The 20,695-nt window shown below is 43.3% G+C and overlaps 1 pseudogene; it reads right to left on the bottom strand.

Moving 5' to 3' along the window:
• Positions 1–1,046: 1,046 nt before the first annotated feature.
• LOC145341194 (lactosylceramide 4-alpha-galactosyltransferase-like) overlaps positions 1,047–20,695 on the bottom strand; it is a 51,742-nt pseudogene continuing 32,093 nt past the window's right edge.

Raw genomic sequence — 20,695 nt, 5'->3', positions numbered from 1 at the left:
CCTCCAATGGCCATCTCCCTGTCCTCCTGTGAATGGTAAGGCCTGGGCCCCCTGCACTCTCAATTCTTCCTCCTGCTCCTCCTCCTCAGCTCCAGCAACAACCAAAAGAACAGCAAGATCAGACGGTTTCATCACAAAAGCCATCTCATCAATCTGAAGGGCAGTGTGGAATTTGGAGAAGGGGAGAAATACATGGAGAGGTGAAGAAATGCTGCTTGCCCGTAGCTGAGCAACACGCACTGCCTCTGCTGCCCATTCCCCTCACACAGGCCCCCCAGCAACAGCCTCCCTCCATTCCCTACCCACAATTCCCTCAGCAATACTGCCCCCCATCCCCCACCACCACACCCACCCCCCCCAACTGCCAGCAACACTGCTCCCCCCATCCTCCCCTCAACAAGACACACCCAGAATTCATGCAGTAGTGAGCACAGACACTGCTGCTTGAAAAGCTCTGAGGCTGCAGCACTGCCATTTCAAAGGACTTCAGGCACATCCTTTAGCTGGAAGAGTGTGCTTACCCAAAGATTAGAGCCTGAATGCCCGTGCTGAAGTGTTCTCAACCTGGATTAAAGAGCCTCAACCAGGATCTTGGAGAATATCCTAATCGTAAGAAAAAGAGGTACCATTGTCAATGAATTGATTTTGTGTTCAATGTGATTATACACAAACATTTGTTTATTTCCCAATTTGCATTGATAATTAATTATCATATTTACACACTTTTTGCATGAGCTTTGCACTCAGAAACTGAACAGAATGTGCATTTAAAATTTTTTTCTACTTTTAGCTACGAGTTTTAGAATCTATCATATTTTCCCATGTAAAATTAATAATGTGCAAAATAACATGATTACAATTGGAACCCCAAAATAATGTCTTAAAGCCTGACAGCCGAAGATATAATTCATACGAACGTTATCACAGAGAACTCTAACACTGTGTTATTGGGAATTTGAAATGCTCCTCATGGAAGACAATGCAATGTCAGTGCAGATTTGGAGCATTTACAGCAGAACCCAATTGTGCTCTCAAGTGCTGAGAGTTTATCGTGCCTCATCAAGTTGTAACTTCCAGATTCTGTCCAAATTGGACCTCCTTTTTGGAAGTCCATTTTGGATGTTTTGGATATAGTTCCAGACATGTCCTCCATATGTACCTGAGAAGAAGCTCTCTATATCCTCCTTTTTCCAGGGATCAGAGTAAAGTTCCTAGCTTTGATAAGGGATTGGATAGAACCACCTTGGGATCCAGAAAGAGATCCCATTGCATTCTTTTGTCGTGAATTGGTCTGTGTTATTCAACTTGCACCATCGCTTTATTACACGGGTTATCAGTGTAGGACCTTGATGACCCCAAATGTGCCCAATATAGTTGGCTACAAAATCTTTCATGCTGTCCAACAAAAACTGATGATGTTTGAGATGAAATCCCATTACATCATTACTGAAATCGGAATCCTGTCGCAAAACAGTAAAATCATCAAATGACAAAGGCTTCATTGAGATAACTTCAATATCCAGGTATGTACCACCATATTTCCATAGCAGAGCTAACCTGCAGCCATCAGCAAGGACATGGATCCAATATGTTTCCAAATCAGGATTCACCTGTGATAAGTGGACAAAGTAAAATAAATCTATTATGTTCTGTTACAGCATATTTAAACTTATTTCTTCACAACCCATGTGCCTCCTCCTTTAGTCAAAGATAATTCTCAGTCAGTTTGCTGGAGCTCCACATGTTGCCCAAGGATAATCTTTAGTGAAGAATGGGAGTGTTTTTGTAATGGTTTGGTTGTGCCTGCCGCACAGTCTGTTTTAATTTTTGGACGGTCGACAAATAACTGTGAATAGACTTCTTGTGAGTAGAATCAATATTTATTTAAGGCACACAATCAATAATCACCCACCCAACCACCAATAAGTTATCTTTACAGACATACGAGAGTTCAAGTCCAATGCAAGACCTTGACTTAACTTTGTGTGACTGGCAAGTACCCAAGCAGATATTGGCCTTTATGTGTGCACTGGTCTCAGTGGTCCTCTGCGTAGTCTGGTCCTTTGGTCTGGTCAGGCACTCTGGTTCTGTCAATCCCGATTCTTGTCAATCAATCAAAGAACAGAAAAAGAACAAAGAACAAAAACAGCCCGGGAAACAGGCCCTTCGGCCCAACGAGCCCACGCTGCCATTTTAACATTACCAGTTCCCCCTCCACCCATGACCCTTATCTATGCTTATGGCATTCCACATTGAGGGAAATCTAATTTAGGGACAATTTATTACCTCCAATCAGCCTAATAGCGCATCTTTGGGGTGTGGGAGGAAACTGGAGCACCCAGAGAAAACCCACGCAAGCACGGGGAGAATGCGCAAACTCCCACTGACACTGGCCCAAATCCATGTGTCTGCACAGCAAACAGTGATAGTCACTGAGCTGTCGTGTTGCCCAGCATCTGGTCCAGTTTAAGCGTTCACTAGCGACATGAAGAACTAAGCTATTCTCGAACATCCAAGAACAGCCCCTGTACGACCCATTGCATGTATGCCCCTCGTTGAACAACAAGGCGGACCGACTTAAAACCTGTGAATTAAAAGTGAAAAACATTAGTATCGTTCCACATCCTTATACATTACCAGGGACGTCCCAATGCTAATGAACCTTATTTAAAACAATCTACTATATCCTTCCATCTCCAACCCACTCATGTGCCTGTCTAAGTAACTCTTAAACAACTCCAGCGTGCCTGCCTCCACTACCTTGCTTGGCAGAGCATTCCATACCCCCACTACCCTCTGTGTGAAAAACCTTCCTCTAATATCCGTGTTATACCTCTCCCCCCTCACCCTAAGCCCGTGGCCCCTCGTACTGTGCATTTCTAACATAGGAAATAGCTTACCACTGTTAATCTATTCCCTTCATAATCATATATACCTCCATTAGATCTCCCCTCAGTCACCATCTTTCAAGGGAAAGCAGCCCCAATTTGCTCAATCTTTCCTCATAACCCAGTCCTTCCATACTCGGCAACATCCTGGTAAACCTCCTGTGCACTCTCTCCAGGGTCTCCATGCCTTTCCAGTAGTAAGGCAACCAGAACTGGACACAGTACTCCAAATGCGGCCTCACCAACGTTCTATACAACTGCAACATTAGACTCCAGCTCTTATACTCTATACCCCTTCCTATAAAGGCTAACATACCATAAGCTTTCTTCACAACCTTCTCCACTTGTACTGCCACCCTCAAAGACTTGTGCACTTGCACCCCCAGGTCCAGCTGTGTTTCTACACTCTTTATAGGTTTACCCTTTATCATATAACTCCCCCCTATATTATTTCGGCCAAAATGCATCACCTCACATTTATCAGGATTAAACTCCATTTGCCATATATCTGCCCAGTCTACCAGCCTATCTATATCCCGTTGTATTGCCAGACACTGCTCCTCACTGCCCGCCAGTCCAGCCAACGTAGTGTCATCTGCAAATTTGCTGATCACACCACTTACTCTCTCTTCCAAGTCATTCATATATACTACAAAAAGAAGACGTCCCAGTACTGAGCCCTGCAGCACACCGCTAGTGACAGACCTCCAGCTAGAAAAGGACCCTTCCACTACTACTCTCTGTCTCCTCTTACCAAGCCAGTTCTCAACCCATCTAGATACCTGGCCTTGTATTCCATGAGCCTTAATCTTTTCAACCAACCTACCATGAGGGACTTTGTCAAATGCCTTGATAACCCTGACTGATAAGAGTCCAATCAGGTGCTGCCACACTGATCTCTGGGTGTGTACCCAACAATGTGGAGATGCCGGCGTTGGACTGGGGTAAACACAATAAGAAATCTCACAACACCAGGTTGAAGTCCAACAAGTTTATTTGATAGTAAACCCACAAGCTTTCGGAAACGCTGTTCCTTCGTTAGGTGAGTGACCTGATGAAGGAACAGCGTTCCAAAAGCTTGTGGGTTTACTATCAAATAAACTTGTTGAACTTTAACCTGGTGTTGTGAGACTTCTTACCGTGTGTACCCAACGGCCATGCCTGTAGGTGCTGGAGGTACATAGGTCACATACCTCCCTCCCAAATAAGGGGTTAAAGTAAACAAGTATGTTTGACCAGAAAGTGTCCATTGTCTTTGGGATGGCCTATTTCCTGTGTATTCAGTTGTCTGAGTTGCAGCCTGTTTATCTCTGTCTTTTAAGCTGCAGTCTGCTGTTTCACTGCTTGTCCAATTATTCCAGCGTGCTCTGTAAATCGCCATTTTAGGTGGCCCATTTGGTCACAGTTTATTCCCCAATAGATTTTCCCTGAAGAATTGTGGTTATGCATAGATCCCCAGCCACTACATGGCACAATATATAGCATAGAAAGTGTTTGTTCGGAGGTCTGGAAGGAAAGACATTGGTCACTTAGAACCTGCTGGAAATATGGAAGTAAACAGACAAGTGACACACTGAAAGGGCAGGAATTGTAATTTTACATTCCTGGTTCTCGGTTTCCAACCATAGAGGGGTTTGACGGATATACAAAAGCAGCAAATGTCTCAATATTGATGAAAGTAACAATTGCAGCAGTGATGAAGGATGAAAAGCTGGATAGGTCTTTAAAGGAGACGACTAGGATTGAACAGAGGAAACAAAATGGAAACATTAAGCGTTTTAGCATCTTTGAAAGTGAATAAATCATAAGACTTGGATGAAATGTATCCAAAGTTGTGAAGAAACCAAGACACCTTTGGTTTTCATGGTCAATCTATGAGTGATTTAGACTTAAATGTACAGGACAAGATGAAGAAGTTTACAGTCATGACACACAATATAAAAGTAGGTAGGTTCTGTGAGAACTATATAAAATACTAGTTAGAACTGCATTTGAAAAACTGTAGTAATTTTGATCGCGGTAATAAAAGATGTGATGGCACTACCGAGGAGATTTATGGAGATATTGCCCGGAATGGAGAATTTTGGATTGAAGAAAGATTTCTATGTTGAACAATAAAGTAACAGTCACACAAGAGATTCTGTTACTTACTGTTCCTCTCTTCAATTTGAATGGACCCTCAGCAGTGTTACAAATCTTCACCAACAGATAGTTTCCCAATTGTGATTTGAGATATCCCTATCATTCCCCTTATCAGAAAGCAATACACCAAACAGCAGAATTTCTCTTTTATTTTGTTTCGTTCTGTCTCCAGGTGACGAGTTGGAGTATATCAGACCGAACGTCTACAAGAACATTGCAAAACAGCTGAATATCTCGGTCAGTTCTGAAAGCATCGTGTCAGATGCATTCCTGGCAGTGGCCACAGAGCTTTTCTCTGCAGGTAGGCTTTAGAAATATTAATTCAGCTGTGTGTATGACAGATGGGAATGCGATGCTGCTCCCCACTGCACTTATACAGTTGAGTAACATCTGTTCCGTGTACAAAATGTACGTTGCTAATCCTTACTATCCAAAAAGGTTCATTTGGATTCCCTTGTGATTTCATTTTTTTAGGTTTATCTACTTGTACAGATTTGTATTCCTGCTGTTTCTTCCCTGCAGTAATTTATAGAACAGCATAAAGAAGCAATCTGCTCCCAGACTCAAATAATGCTGAAGCATGATGTAACTGTAGAGAAATCCATGTGACTGGACCATTAGTCTTCCCACTCCTGTGGTGAAGTGACTTTTCTGCTTAGCACATCATCTAAAGTTGTAACTAAGATTAGGAACTGGAGCTTAAGCTATGCTACAAGGAAAAGATGTCAGCTTGCAAGAAACATTTGCATATTTGAAATTTCGAAACACATTTATCACTTAATGTTTGTCTTCTCTTTATGGTTCCTTAAATAGTGTAGGTATCATTGCAAGTCGCCACACCCTATGCTTTAGGTATAGGCTTGCCAGTTCAGTCATGTGTAAAAATCAAATAGCTCCCAGCCCCGACACTGCAGATACATGCCTATTCATGTCTTCATCGCACAATAGCTAGTGGAAATCTGAAAATTTCTAAACCAAAAACTGATTGATGCTGGGAGTCACTTGAAAATTTCAAAACAGATATTGATAGATTTTTGTTTGGTGGGAGTAGGCAAATGTATGGAACCAAGGTAGATAGATGGAGTTAAGATACAGAATAGTCATGATCCAACTGAGTGGCAAAACAGGCTAGAGCAGTTGGTTGGTTTCCTCATACTGCTATGTTACACAATCATTTCCACAGCATATAATGACTTGTTAAAACTTCTGATCAGCACATGCGTGGTCATGTCCGGTAGCCGCCTCTGCCTCCAGTGTTTGGGTCTGGTGTTTTCACTGATAGTTGAGGCAGCACAGTGGCACAGTTGTTCACTATGCTGCTTCACAGTGCCAGGGACCCATGTTCACTCCCAGCCTCGGGTCACTGTCTGTGTGGAATTTGCACGTTCTCCCCAAGTCTGCGTGGGTTTCCTCTAGGTGCTGCTGTTTCCTCCCAGAGTCTGAAAGACATGCCAGAGATGCATTGGCTATGCTAAATTCGCTCTCAGTGTACCAGAGCAAGTGCTGGATTTTCACAGTAACTTATTGTCGTATTAATGTAAGCCGACTTGTGACAAATGAAAAAGAAGAAATGCTACTGGTATATACTGGGGATGAGAACAAGTGGATATCTTTTGAAGAGCTTGCACTGATACAAAAGACTGAATGGTCTCCTTCTCTGTTGTAATATCTATGCCAATGAAATTTACTTACTTGGTACGGTATGGTGCATGCAATGACAGCATTCTCTGGTTACATATGAATGTTTCAGTGAGTTTGGAGTTCCCAACAAACTGAACAGAAATTGACTTTGAGTCTGTTGTTTATTTTAGATTGATTTGGTAGAAAACTAGGGATTTTTTTTCTTGCATTCCTTCACGCCATAGAGTAATTGTTCATCCAATTAATAAAGTTTAAGACTTTATAAATTGTTCATCACTGAGAGTTGGATTTCAGCCAAAGGAATATGTAATAATGGCAAATATTGGTCAATAAAGGAGTTGCTTTATGTTGCTTACATTTCATTAAAGTTTGCATCTTGGCTAGCTCACTGGCAAGGCCAGTATTTGTTGCCTCTCCCTAATTGCCCCTTGAGAAGCTGGTGGTGAGCTCCCTTCTCAGAACCGCTGCAGTCCACGTGGTGTAGATACACCAACCATTGTTAGGAAGGGAGTTCCAGGACTTTGACCCAATAACAATGAAGGAACAGCAATATATGTCCAAGTGAGGATGGTGTGTGACTTGGAGGGGAACTTGCAGGTGGTGATGTTTCCCATACATCTGCTGTGCCTGCCCTTCAAGGTGGTAGTGATTGAAAAATGCTATCAAAACAGCCTAGTTGAGAGACTGCGGTGTATTGTTTCGATGGTCTGTGCTACTGCCATTGTGCATCGGTGTTGGAGGGAATGAATGTTACGGTTGACAGATGAGGTGCCGATCAAGTGGACTGCTTTGTCCTGGAAGTGTCAAGCTTCTTGAGTAATTTTGAAACTGCATTCATCCCAGCAGGTGGAGAGTATTCCATCACACTTCTGATTTGTGCCGTGACACTTTGATAGTCAGGAAATGAGTCACTCATCACAGGATTCCAAGCTTTTGAACTGCTCTGGGAGTCACAGTATTTATGTGGTTGGTCCAGTCCTGTTTCTAATCAATGGTAATCGCAGGATATTGATTGTGAGGGATTCAGTCATAGGGCAGATTTGATAACGTTGTACAAAAATATGGGGGTGCTGAGATAGTGTGGATAAGATAGAGTTAGCTCTATAAACAGAGAGGCCAACAATCAGGGACAGGAAGTTGAGTAGATTTTGTTCACCCAGAGAGCGGTGATGGTCTGGAATACCCGACCCGAAAGAATTGGAGAGATGGAAACACAAATGACATTTAATAGAAACATTTGGATAGACACATGTAATGCCAGAACCTTCTGGAATACAGAGGAAGAGTTAGAAGTGGGACCAGACTGGAGAGCTCTATTTCAACAAACATAGTGGGTTGAATGGCATCCTTCAGTGATATAAATTTGCTGTTTCTGTTTTTATCTGCTGCAAAACATTTGGCTTTCCCTGTTATTTCCTTTCATTTATTACCAATGAACTATATCATGACACACATCCGCTACTCCTTGAACTGACATATCCATTACTGCTGTTCCATTAGAAAACATTCTGAACGATGGAGCACATAGTGAAGAGTTAACTCGTTCAGACAAAGTATGTGAATTCAGCAAACTTTGATTGTTCTTCGCTGTAACTTGGAATGATTTGCCCTCAGATTCCACTAAATAGCTTTAACAATTTAACGCTAATGACCTGATGACACCTCGTCATCCCTTGCAGCTGGATTGCTTCTATTGCTATAAAAAGGTTTCTTAAGAATTAAATCTCAAATATTAAACAAACTCTGTCAGCTCAGTAGCACTGGTCCTGTTCAGCACCTATAACCCCCACACCTCAACCCTCAACAGCCCTGACCAACAACTCCCCCCCCGCCCCCCAGCCAGCCAAATCCTCCCCCCCACCCCAACCATCCCTATGTCCAGCCCCGATTGCTGGCCTCCCTCCTTTTGATTGTGCTCCTAAAGTACAGAGTGGCAATGGGACCCCCAACTCCCATCAATCTCCCCCCAGGGGCCCTGCCCAATCAGGATTCATCCTGTTAGGTCCCACCTTTATAAGCTCCTACCCCTATGAGACCCCCATCCTCTTGGCACTTTCCCATGCCTGATGGGCTGTGCCTAGGTGCCCCTTGAGCATTGGAACTTTGCCCCTTGCGCAGTGCTGGGGGCACAGGCTGGCACTGCCAGGATGCCAATACCCAGGGGGCAATCCCCACTGTGCACCAAATCCCTGGGGGCTCCATTTCCCCCCTTCACTCCAGCAGGATCAGGCCACCAACTTCCTGAAAGTGGGGAGTTACTGTAAACCCTGTTGGAGTGAAATACTCCTGGCTGGGTGTGAAATGCTGGACTGAAATCTCCGGGCCTGCTAATAACACTCAAGTTACATTTAAATTTGAATTAACATAAATTATGCAGCTCCACGACTATTTCTGGCATGGAGCTGATGGCGCTGGGTATCTGGTGCTGGGAGACACATTAGGGGCTGGACTTAATCTCACAGTCTGCTGTGCTTAAAAGCAGTAAGAAGTCTCACAACACCAGGTTGAAGTCCAACAGGTTTATTTGGTAGCAAAATCCACTAACCTTCGGAGCATTGCTCCTTCGTCAGGTAAGTGGGAGTTGTGTTCACAAACAGGGAATATAAAGGCACAAACTCAATTTACAAAATAATGGTTGAAATGTGAATCTTTATAGGTAATCAAGTCTTAAAGGTATAGACAATGTGTGCGGAGAGGGCATTAAGCACAGGTTAAAGAGATGCATTTAATCTCCAGACAGAACAGTTAGTGAGATTTTGCAAGGCCAGGCAAAATATGGGGGTTACAGATAATGTGACATGAACTCTCCAACTACGTCGAGGGCATCCTAAAACCCATTGTACAACGATATCCCACCTTTTGTCACGACACTACGGACTTCATCCAGAAACTCAGCACACATGGAGCAGTTGAACCAGGAGCACTCCTCGTCACAATGGATGTCTTGGCACTCTACACCAGCACCCCCACAACGATGGCATTGCTACAAACAAAGACAAAGAACAACCCAGCACGGGAAACAGGCCCTTCGGCCCAACGAGCCCGCGCCGCCGCATCGCCCTACACCTATTCTACCCTGCATGTCTACGAATGGGACCCTACTCAGTCAGATTCAGGGAAGAAATAGTGTCAATTTGGTGGAAACCAATTAGCCTAAGAGCACATCTTTGGGGTGTGGGAGGAAACCGGAGCGCCCGGAGGAAACCCACGCAACCACAGGGAGAATGCGCAAACTCCCACAGACACAGGCCCAAATCCATGTATCTGCACAGCTAGCAGTGCTAGTCACTGAGCTGTTGTGGAGCCCGTCTATCGGTCCAGGATCAAGCACACACACCGACATGAAGTACTAGGCCACTCCTGGACTTCCAAGAGCAGCCCACGCACAACCCGCCGTGTGCATGCCCCTCGCTTGACACGAGGTGGACCTCCACCTGTGGAATAAAGACAAAACATATTAGTTATACAGCCTGCCCTTCCGGTGTCTCCCGAGGTTTACCCTATTTAATAGCCCCTACCATATCCCTCCATTCCCGTTTCACTCATATGCCTATCTAACTGCATCTTAAACGAGTCCAACGTGCCTGCCTCCACCACCCTACTCGGTAGCGCATTCCAGACCCCCACAACTCTCTGTGTAAAGAACCTTCCTCTTACCTCCAAATTATACCTCCCCCCCCTCACCCTTAATTGATGACCTCTTGTGTTCGTACCCAGTCTAGGGAGCAGTCTCTCACTATTAACTCTATCTATTCCCTTCAGTATCTTATATACCTCTATCATGTCCCCTCTCAATCTCCTTCTTTCCAAGGAGAATAGCCCCAGTCTCTTCAGTCTCTCCTCGTAACCCAGTCCCCCCATGCCAGGCAACATCCTGGTAAACCTCCTCTGCACCCTTTCCAGAGACTCCACGTCCTTCCGGTAATAAGGTGACCAGAACTGGACGCAGTACTCCAAATGCGGTCTAACCAACGTTCTGTATAACTGAAGCATTAGACGGCAGCTTTTATACTCTAAGCCCCTTCCTATAAAGGCTAACATCCCATAAGCCTTCCTAACAACGTTCTCCACTTGTGACACAACCTTCATGGATTTGTGGACCTGCACTCCCAGGTCTCTCTGTACATCTATACTCCTAATCGGCCTACCTTTTATCACATAACTCCTCTCTGCATTATTCCTTCCAAAATGCATCACCTCGCATTTGTCAGGATTAAATGCCATCTGCCACCTATCTGCCCACTGCACCAACCTATCTATATCCTGTTGTATCACCTGACAATCCAGTTCTGTACCCGCCAACCCTGCCATCTTGGTGTCATCAGCAAACTTGCTGATCACACCACCTACTCCCTCTTCTAAGTCATTTATGTAGACTACAAAGAGGAGAGGTCCCAGTACCGAGCCCTGCGGCACACCACTGGTCACTGGCCTCCAGCCCGACAAGGTACCCTCCACAACTACCCTCTGTCTCCTATTTCCCAACCAGTTCTCAATCCACCTAACTACCTGGCCTCGTATCCCATGCGCCTTAACCTTTTCTACCAGCCTACCGTGAGGGACTTTGTCAAACGCCTTACTGAAATCCATGTAGATGACATCAACGGCTCTCCCATCGTCAACCGTTTTTGTCACCTCCTCAAAGAGGCACTCAACTGCCTCAGTGTTCTAAGCAGACAACTGCCAGTCTCCAGGTGCAATTTTACAACTCATCTTCTTCATCCTGGACCGCAATGTCTTCAGCTTCAAAACCCAATTCTTCATCCAGAAACACAGAACAGCCATGGGGACCAAATTTGCACCTCAATATGCCAACACCTTCATGCAAAGGTTCGAACAAGACCTCTTCACCACACAGGACCTTCCACCGATGTTATACACTAGATGTATCAACGACATTTTCTTCCTTTGTACTCATGGTGAACAATCACTGAAACAACTATATGATGACGTCAAAAAGTTCCATCCCACCATCAGACTCACCATGGACTACTCTCCAGAATCGGTTGATTTCTTGGACACATGCATCTCCATCAAGGATGGTTATCTCAGCAGTTCACTGTACCACAAGCCCACGGATAACCTCACGATGCTCCACTTCTCCAGCTTCCACCCTTAACACATTAAAGAAGCCATCCCCTATAGACAAGCCCTTTGTATACACGGGATCTGCTCAGATGAGGAGGATCACAACAGACATCTCCAGAAAGATGCCCTCATAAGAACAGGATATGGTGCTCAACTCATCGATTAACAGTTCCGATGCGCCATAGTGAAAAACCGCACCGACCTCCTCAGAAGACAAACACGAGACACGGTGGATAGAGTACCCTTCATCATGCAGCACTTCCCTGAAGCGAAGAAGTATTGACATCTTCTCCGGAGTCTTCAACATGTCGTTGATGAAGACGAACACCTCACCAAGGCCATCCCCACACCCCGACTTTTTGCCTTCAAACAACCACACAATCTCAAATAGACCATTGTCTGCAGCAAACTACCCAGCCTTCAGGAGAACAGTGACCACGACACCACACAACCCTGCCACAGCAACCTCCGCAAAACATGCCGGATCATCGATATGGATGCCATCATCTCACGTGAGAACACCATCCACCAGGTACACGGTACATACTCTTGCAACTCGGCCAAAGTTGTCTACCTGATACGCATCAGGAAAAGATGTTCCGAGGAATAGTACATCGGGGAGACCATGCAGAGCTAATGAACAGCACTCGAGAATCACCAGGCAAGAGTGTTCTCTTCCTGTTGGGGAACACTTCAGCGGTCACGGGCGTTCGGCCTCTGATCTTCAGATAAGCGTTCTCCAAGACGGCCTTCACGACACATGAGAACACAGAGTCGCAGAGCAGAGACTGATAGCCAAGTTCCACACACATGAGGACAGCCTCAACCAGGATCGTGGGTTCATTTCACTTTATCTGGAGCTTCCACGACTTGCCTGGGTTTGCAAAATCTCACTAATTGTCCTGTCTGGAGACAAAACACATCTCTTTAACCTGTGCTTAACGCTCTCTCCACTCACATTGTCTGTGCCTTTAAGACTTGATTACCTGTAAAGATTCGCATTCTGACCATTAGTTTGTAAATTGAGTTTGTGTCTTTATATACCCTATTTGTGAACAGAACTCCCACTTACCTGACGTAGAAGCAGCGCTCCGAAAGCTAGTGGATTTTGCTACCAAATAAACCTGTTGGACTTTAACTTGGTGTTGTGAGACTTCTCACTGGGTTTCCCCCAGTCCAATATCGGCATCTTCACATTGTGCTTAAAAGCAGCACAGCAGGATGGGAGAATCATCCCCGTTGTTAAATGGAAAGAAGGTAAAGAATCAAAACATGCCTGGGATCAAATAGAAATGTTTGATTTCTGACTTAAAGATATTTTGCCAGATTTGTTTGTCCCAAAACCATAAAATCTCACCCAGTCAACGGACCTTCCCATTGTCTGCCCCTCACCCGTGCTAGGTGGGATGGTAAAATTCCGGTCATCATGAGAATACTTTATTGGACTGCAAGGTCTCTCTAGACAAGGTGAATGAGATAAGATGGTAAGTATGACATTTATAAAATGGTGTGAGGGAAAAAGAGATAAAGTGATGGCAAATGGAGGCAACTGGTTGGCCATCCTCCATTGCAGAGTGCTGCCATCATCTGCAATGTAGAGTTAGTGAACCTGCTTCATGCTCTCCTCCCTGTTCATGGCCACAGGATGTGCCAACTCTCCTCTGTGGCATTTGACATTCCGCCAAAGAATGTCTCCAAGAATCTTAGGGCAGAATTTTTCACAACAATTCTCGTTGGTGAAGTTTGGGCAACTGCTGGGTGCACTGGATATGCTAAATTGCAACCTTTATATGGAGCTGCTTGAAGCACTCAGCTGATGGCAGGGTGGGCAAGTAAGGGTCTGCCTGCCATAGAGATGGTGTGAAACCTGAACAAAATATTTTCTTTTCCAAGTGGCTAAAAATATGGCATGAAAATCTGCCACCACCACGGACTACTCACTGCTTTACCCACCTAAAAATCACACTTAGCCAAAAAAGATCACAAAATACCACCCAATAAGAACTAACACACCCATTAAAAATGTTTCTGATAAATGGTTACCTTTTGATTCCACTCATCCAAAAGAATGTTTTCAATCAGTCCAGTGAAATTTACAGATAGAAGGACAACATTACTTATTGCAGGTAACAGTGGAATGCCAGAATAATGAGGCTGTGGATATTGTGATAATGTGCCACTGAAACCCTTCATGAAATAATGGAGTGTTCTTTAGTGAGGAAACCTTTAGTAGAGATTTACTAGGATTCTTACAAGTTTTTCTGTTACATTCAATAATCCCAGGATTATTGAACATTTACAGTCCATGATCCTGCCTGCCTGATCAGCATCATGTGGTGTGACACTTTTTCTGCAAATCATTCACTGTCCTTGCAGGAGCCAAAATTTCACAATTATTTGGGGTGTCAACGAAACTAAGCACCTACACATTTAGTCAACTGTGAAACCAAACATTTCTTTGGTCAACAAGCATTTTCGGCATTTAACTGGATGTTAACCTAATCAAAACGATTCACGCATGTCCTTTGCTGATGTGCTCCACTGTTGAAGGTTAAACCCACATTCCATTATACATTGCCACGCTGCAGAAGAAGGTTTTGTTTTGCTGGATTTCAGTTCTCAACTAGTTGAACTGAAAACTGGTCCAGCAAGTAATGAAAATTGACGTTGCTGTTGATTCCAGTCAGCTTAACAGTTCTTACAGTAAATCTTTCATGATTGTTCTGCTCTTGTTCGATTTACTGGAGCATTTTTCTTTTTGTATTTTTAACAGTTTTAAATTTTATACAATCCAAACTCTCAATAGTTAACACATGCAATAATTTTAACATACGTTCTAGCCAATGTATGATTGAATTTAAAAGTTCTATTGATGCATTGTGGAGTTATGAGGTGGAATTCACTCCCTGAAAGAAGTGGAAGAAGACTCAAAAATAATTACATTTTGTTAAAACCTGCAACCCCTAACAGAGTCCGGACACTACACAAAGAAACTTGTTGGATTACTCTTTCCTAAAAGTAACCCTGGACGTGAAACTTCCATGAAAACTATCTTCCCATCTCTGCTCTTACTTTCAACCCCAAGTCCGGACTGTGTTGCTGCCTGCTCCTAAAACTATTCCCATCTTTCCCAGAGTTCCACATTTGAATTTTTCCAATCAGATTTATGACTTCTATATTGTACTAAGATATGGCTTATAACGTCACAGATGACGTCATACATGGCTGTGTGTAAGGTAAACTATCCCTTCATTTTCAACTGATGTGGAGAAGATTGAGAGATGAACTTGTGGAAGATATCAGATTCTAAAGGAGCCCAACTGTGTAGATGCTGCGAAGATGTTTCTCCCTGTAAGAGAATCCAAAACTAGGGGACACCGTTTAAAAAGAAGGGGTCTCCATTCAGGATAGAGATGAGTAGGATTTCCTTCTCCAAATGGTCGTTAGTCTTTCGGATTCACTTCCACAAAGAGCAGTGGAGATTGGAATATTGAATATATCCAGAAACGAATCAGACAGATTTTTAATTGAGAAAAGAGTCATTGTAGGAGGTGGATTTAAGACCACAATCTTCTCAGTCACAAGCAAGCAAACATGGACGTCTTTCAAAGTTGATCCTGAAAGAGTTCCTGACCTCATGTTTATACCATCACTAAGCTTGATAGGCTGAATGGACTAATCCTGCTCCCATTTGTAATGTCCTTTTGACCTTATGACATTTGGCAGGATTGACCACATTTTCTTCTTCTAATGCCTTTCCACTGTTTGAGACTGCCCTTAACTAGCTGCATATTATCTATCGAGTCAAAGCCACAAATTCCATGGCTTCACTTTCTTTTCCTGCTCCATTTTATCCTGTGTCCTCCAAGAATCGAGCCTTGGCACCTTCCTGTTTCTGGTCTTTATTCTGTCCTTTGACAAACTCACTCAACAACACAATGTTAGTGTTCACATGTACATTGTCCACATCCTGCTCTATCCCATCACTACCTCAGTTGACTACTCCATTGTTGCTAAATTACTCCTTATCCAACATCCCATACTGGTGACTACTAATTTCCTCCAATTATATATTGAGAAAACTGCAGCTATTTTTACTGATTTCCTCTTCAAACTCCCTTCGCAAGCAACAAACTTCAACCTTCTTCTTAGTAACAGTTTGAGATTAAGCCTGTCTTTTATAGTTGATCCTTTGAGAGTTTCTGACCTCAGATTTAAATCATCACTAAAACTATCTCTTTTCCCCTCTGTAACATTATTCAATGTCTCCCCATCTCTCAGCCCATCAGCTGCTGAAATCTACATTCATTCTTTCATCATCTCTGGAATTGACTGTTCCAACATGCTTCTGGCTGCTCTCTCACATTCTACTTTCCATAAACTTGAAGTCATCCAACCATCTGCCATCTATGTCTAACCTCAGGGTAAGCTCAGTTTCAATATCATCTTTGTGCTTACTGGTCTATACCGGTTCTGAGACAAGCTCATTTTCATTTTTAAATCAGTATTGTCAATGCCACATTTCAGCAACACATCTATTAACTTTGGGTGATGGAGAAGTCCAAACTCTTTTTCATAGCCCATACAGTGTATGTAAATGTTATTTTCTATTCTTTTCAATAATGTTGCTTTAATCTAAGTTGTCGTTCTTTGTGTCATGTTCATAGATACTCCCTTGTCGACGTTTCAGTTACGTCAAGAAAAATTTCAATTTGATTAATTAGACATGAATCCATCCTTTACAATTCATGTCGTTTCGATCTCATCCAATTAAATTTCTTAAACAGCTGAATCACTTTATCCTTAATTATAGATCGCATTAACAAACTATAGCTGTTAAACTAACAGCTCAACAATTTCCCGGATTCTCAAAATCATAGAATTAAATTGGAATTTTCCGACCTAAAGTTACAATTTTTGATTTCAGAGCTTTGGAAAATCAATGCCACACACTTACAATTTGCTCAATTATTTGTCACCTCTCTGTCGGAGCTTGCCTTTCTTTCTCCCCATAGACTTGCAGACCTTCTCTAGATACCAAATTCACATTTAAAAAGCAAGGTTGAATCAATCTCAACCACACCTTTGGACAGCGTATTTCAGTTTCTAACCACTGGCTGCAGATAAAACTTTTTCCTCATGTCCCCTCTGCATTATTTTTCCAATTACATTAAATTGGTGTTGTCTGGTTCTTGGAACCTTGAAACCAATGGGAACAGTTTCTCCAAACCTCTCTGTTCCAGCTCCTTTAGATTTTGAACACCTCCATCAAATCTTCTCTCAAACTGCTATTCCTTACAGAGGACACCTCTCACAATCCACTCATATAATTAAAGTGTCTCATAATCATTTATATTTATGTTTTAAGTACTCTCTCCAGTTTGTTCACATCTCCTCGAAGTATTGCCTCTTCTCATTCGTCTTTTCAAAATGCATCACTGAACACATTACATTTCACCTGTTCCAGCAGCCTGTTTCTGTCCCCTTGAAGATTATCACCATTCGTTTCACACTTCACAACAACTTACCCTGTTATCTTACTGCAAAGTTTGAAGTTGTGCCCTACAGAGCTCAGTCTGGATCATTAACATGAATCAAGAAAAACAGTTACCTTGATATTAACCCTGAGGGAACTCCACTAAATACCTTTCTTCATCACAAATAGCAATCGTCCAAACCTCTCCTCTGTCTTCTGTCACTCCAGAACTTCCTTTGGCTGCTCCCACCGACCCTTTCATTCTATGGTTTTAAATGGTGCTGATGTAGAGATGCTGGCGTTGGACTGGGGTAAACACAGTAAGAAGTCTCACAGCACCAGGTTAAAGTCCAACAGGTTTATTTGGTAGCAAATGTCACCAGCTCTTGGAGCACTGCTCCTTCATCAGGTAAGTGGGAGTTCAATTCACAAACAGGGCATATAAAGACACAAACTCAATTTACAAAATAATGGTTGGAATGCGAGTCTTTACAGGTAATCAAGTTTTAAAAGTACAGACAATGCTAGTGGAGAGAGCGTTAAGCACAGGTTAAAGAGATGCGTATTGTCTCCAGACAGGACAGTTAGTGAGATTTTGCAAGCCCAGGCAAGTCGTGAAGGTTACAGATAGTGTGACATGAACCCAAGATCCCTGTTGAGGCTTGCCTCATGTGTGCAGAACTTGGTTTTCACCATCAGACTCGGTTGTATTTTTGGACACATGTATCTCCATCAAGGATGGTCACCTCAGCACTTCACTGTACCGCAAGCCCACGGATAACCTCACAATGCTCCACTTCTCCAGCTTCCACCCTAAACGCATTAAAGAAGCCGTCCCGTATGGACAAGCCCTCCGTATACACAGGATCTGCTCAGATGAGGAGGATCACAACAGAACTTCCAGGCACTGAAAGATGCCCTCATAAGAACAGGATATGGCGCTTGACTCATTGATCAACAGTTCCGACGCGCCACCACGAAAAACTGCACTGACCTCCTCAGAAGACAAACACAGGACATGGTAGACAAAGTACCCTTCGTCATCCAGTACTTGCCCGGAGCAGAGAAGCTACTACATCTTTTCTGGAACCTTCAACATGTCATTGATGAAGACGAACATCTCGCCAAGGCCATCCCCCCACCCCCACTTCTTGCCTTCAAACAACCACACAATCTCAAACAGACCATTGTCCGCAGCAAACTACCCAGCCTTCAGGAGAACAGTGACCACGACACCACACAATCCTGCCACTGCAACCTCTGCAAAACGTGCCAGATCATCGACACGGATGCCATCATCTCACATGAGAACACCATTCACCAGGTACACGGTACATACTCTTGCAACTCAGCCAATGTTGACTGCCTGATACGCTGCAGGAAAGGATGTCCCAAAGCATGGTACATTGGGAAGCCCACGCAGATGCAATGACAACAGATGAATGAACACCCCTCACAATCCCCAGGCAAAAGTGTTCTCTTCTTGTTGGGGAACACTTCAGTGGTCACAGGCATTCAGCGTCTGATCTTCGGTAAGCATTCTCCAAGGCGGCCTTCACGACACACAACAATGCAGTCGCTGAGCAGAGACTGATAACCAAGTTCTGCACACATGAGGATGGCCTCAGCCGGGATCTTGATTTCATGTCACACTATCTGTAATCCCCATGACTTGCCTGGGCTTGCAAAATCTCACTAACTGTCCTGGCTGGAGACAATACACATCTCTTTAACCTGTGCTTAACGCTCTCTCCACTCACATTGTCTGTACCTTTAAGACTTGATTATCTGTAAAAGACTTGCATTCCAACTATTATTTTGTAACTTGAGTTTGTGTCTTTATATGCCCTGTTTGTGAACAGAACTCCCACTTAGCTGACGAAGAAGCAGCGCTCTGAAAGCTAGTGGATTTGCTCCCAAATAAACCTGTTGGACTTTAACCTGGCGTTGTGAGACCTCTTACTGTGTTTAAATGGTGCTGACAAACTTGTTCATGACAGACAGTATTGATCAGGAAAGCTGCTATTGATTGTGAACACGGTGACTGGAATACATTTTCTTCTCTTTTTCCTTCTATTTGCCTTTATGTTTAATCTATTTTATACACCACTACCTGGCAGTGTGCAACATCTCACTCCAGCTATTGATCATAGTGACGACCATTCCTTTCTGTTCTGTCTGACAGTTAGTCAATGACTGAACTTTCAGGACAGCATCAATGAGAAACTAATGGTTTAGTTTTAAATGGACTCACATTGTTATACATCATGATATCAGATAAATTCTAGAATTGATTTTGCTGACTTGAACAGATGATATTATGATTATTATTTTATGACGAGTGTTGACCTATCCAACAGTTTCACAATTTATATCTGACAATCACTGAAGAAACAAGTTTGAGCGTACAGATCACTTTTCACCTGTTCTAATTTGTATTATTCTAAATACTGCTCTTGGTATAATAGTGTGTAAAGAAGCAATTTGATGTTGCATATTAAAAACCAATTCCAATATGATAAGAATACTCTGACAATAATCCAAAGAGTTGACTTTAAAAGGCATCATCACCTACCTAAATAAAATCAGCCCATGATCCAGAAAGGCAGTGCTGTGTGTAAGGATGGCTGCTATTGATTAAGTCTTAATCTTCATGTGCCACTTGTACACAGAAACAAAGATCGGTATTATCACCTTTAAAATGACGTAATAGCCAGGCTCCAACATTACCATAGCTGGAAATTTTACAGCCCCGCCTGCCACAGGAATCAGAACAGATGAGGGGCGGACCATAGAAAGATACATTGACCTTGGGGGAGTGGAATTTTACAGTTTCGAGTTGAGCGAGGCCATAGAATCGTATCTCGATATGTCCTGACAAACCAAAAGTGGTGGTACAGTGGTGTACACTCAGGAGTGAATGACCCAGAGAGTTTTCAACATTAACTCTGTAGCCTACAAGTATCATGACGTCATGTCATAAGAACATAAGAACATAAGAAATAGGAGCAGGAGTAGGCCATCTAGCCCTTCGAGCCTGCCCCGCCATTCAATAAGATCATGGCTGATCTGTTGTGGCTCAGTTCCACTTTCCTGCCCTCTCCCCATAACCCTTAATCCCCTCTCTTATCAAGAACCCATCAACCCGCTTCTTAAAAATATTTAGCGAGGCAGCCTCCACCACTTCAACGGGCAGAGAATTCCAGAGATTCACCACCCTTTGAGTGAAGAAGTTCCTCCTCAACTCCGTTCTAAACCGCCTCCCCTTTATCTTGAGGCTGTGCCCCCTAGTCCTACTGTCTTTTTTGAGCGGGAAGAGTCTCTCCACCTCTATCCTATCCATCCCATTCATCATCTTATACGTCTCAATGAGATCTCCCCTCATTCTTCTAAACTCTAACGAGTACAAGCCTAGTTTATTCAGCCTCTCCTCATAGCTCAATCCCCTCAACTCCGGTAT

Source organism: Carcharhinus amblyrhynchos, chromosome 3, assembly GCF_965287045.1.
Source record: "Carcharhinus amblyrhynchos chromosome 3, sCarAmb.v2.hapA, whole genome shotgun sequence".
Classification (NCBI taxonomy): domain Eukaryota; kingdom Metazoa; phylum Chordata; class Chondrichthyes; order Carcharhiniformes; family Carcharhinidae; genus Carcharhinus; species Carcharhinus amblyrhynchos.
This window is presented reverse-complemented; position numbering and strand designations above follow the sequence as displayed.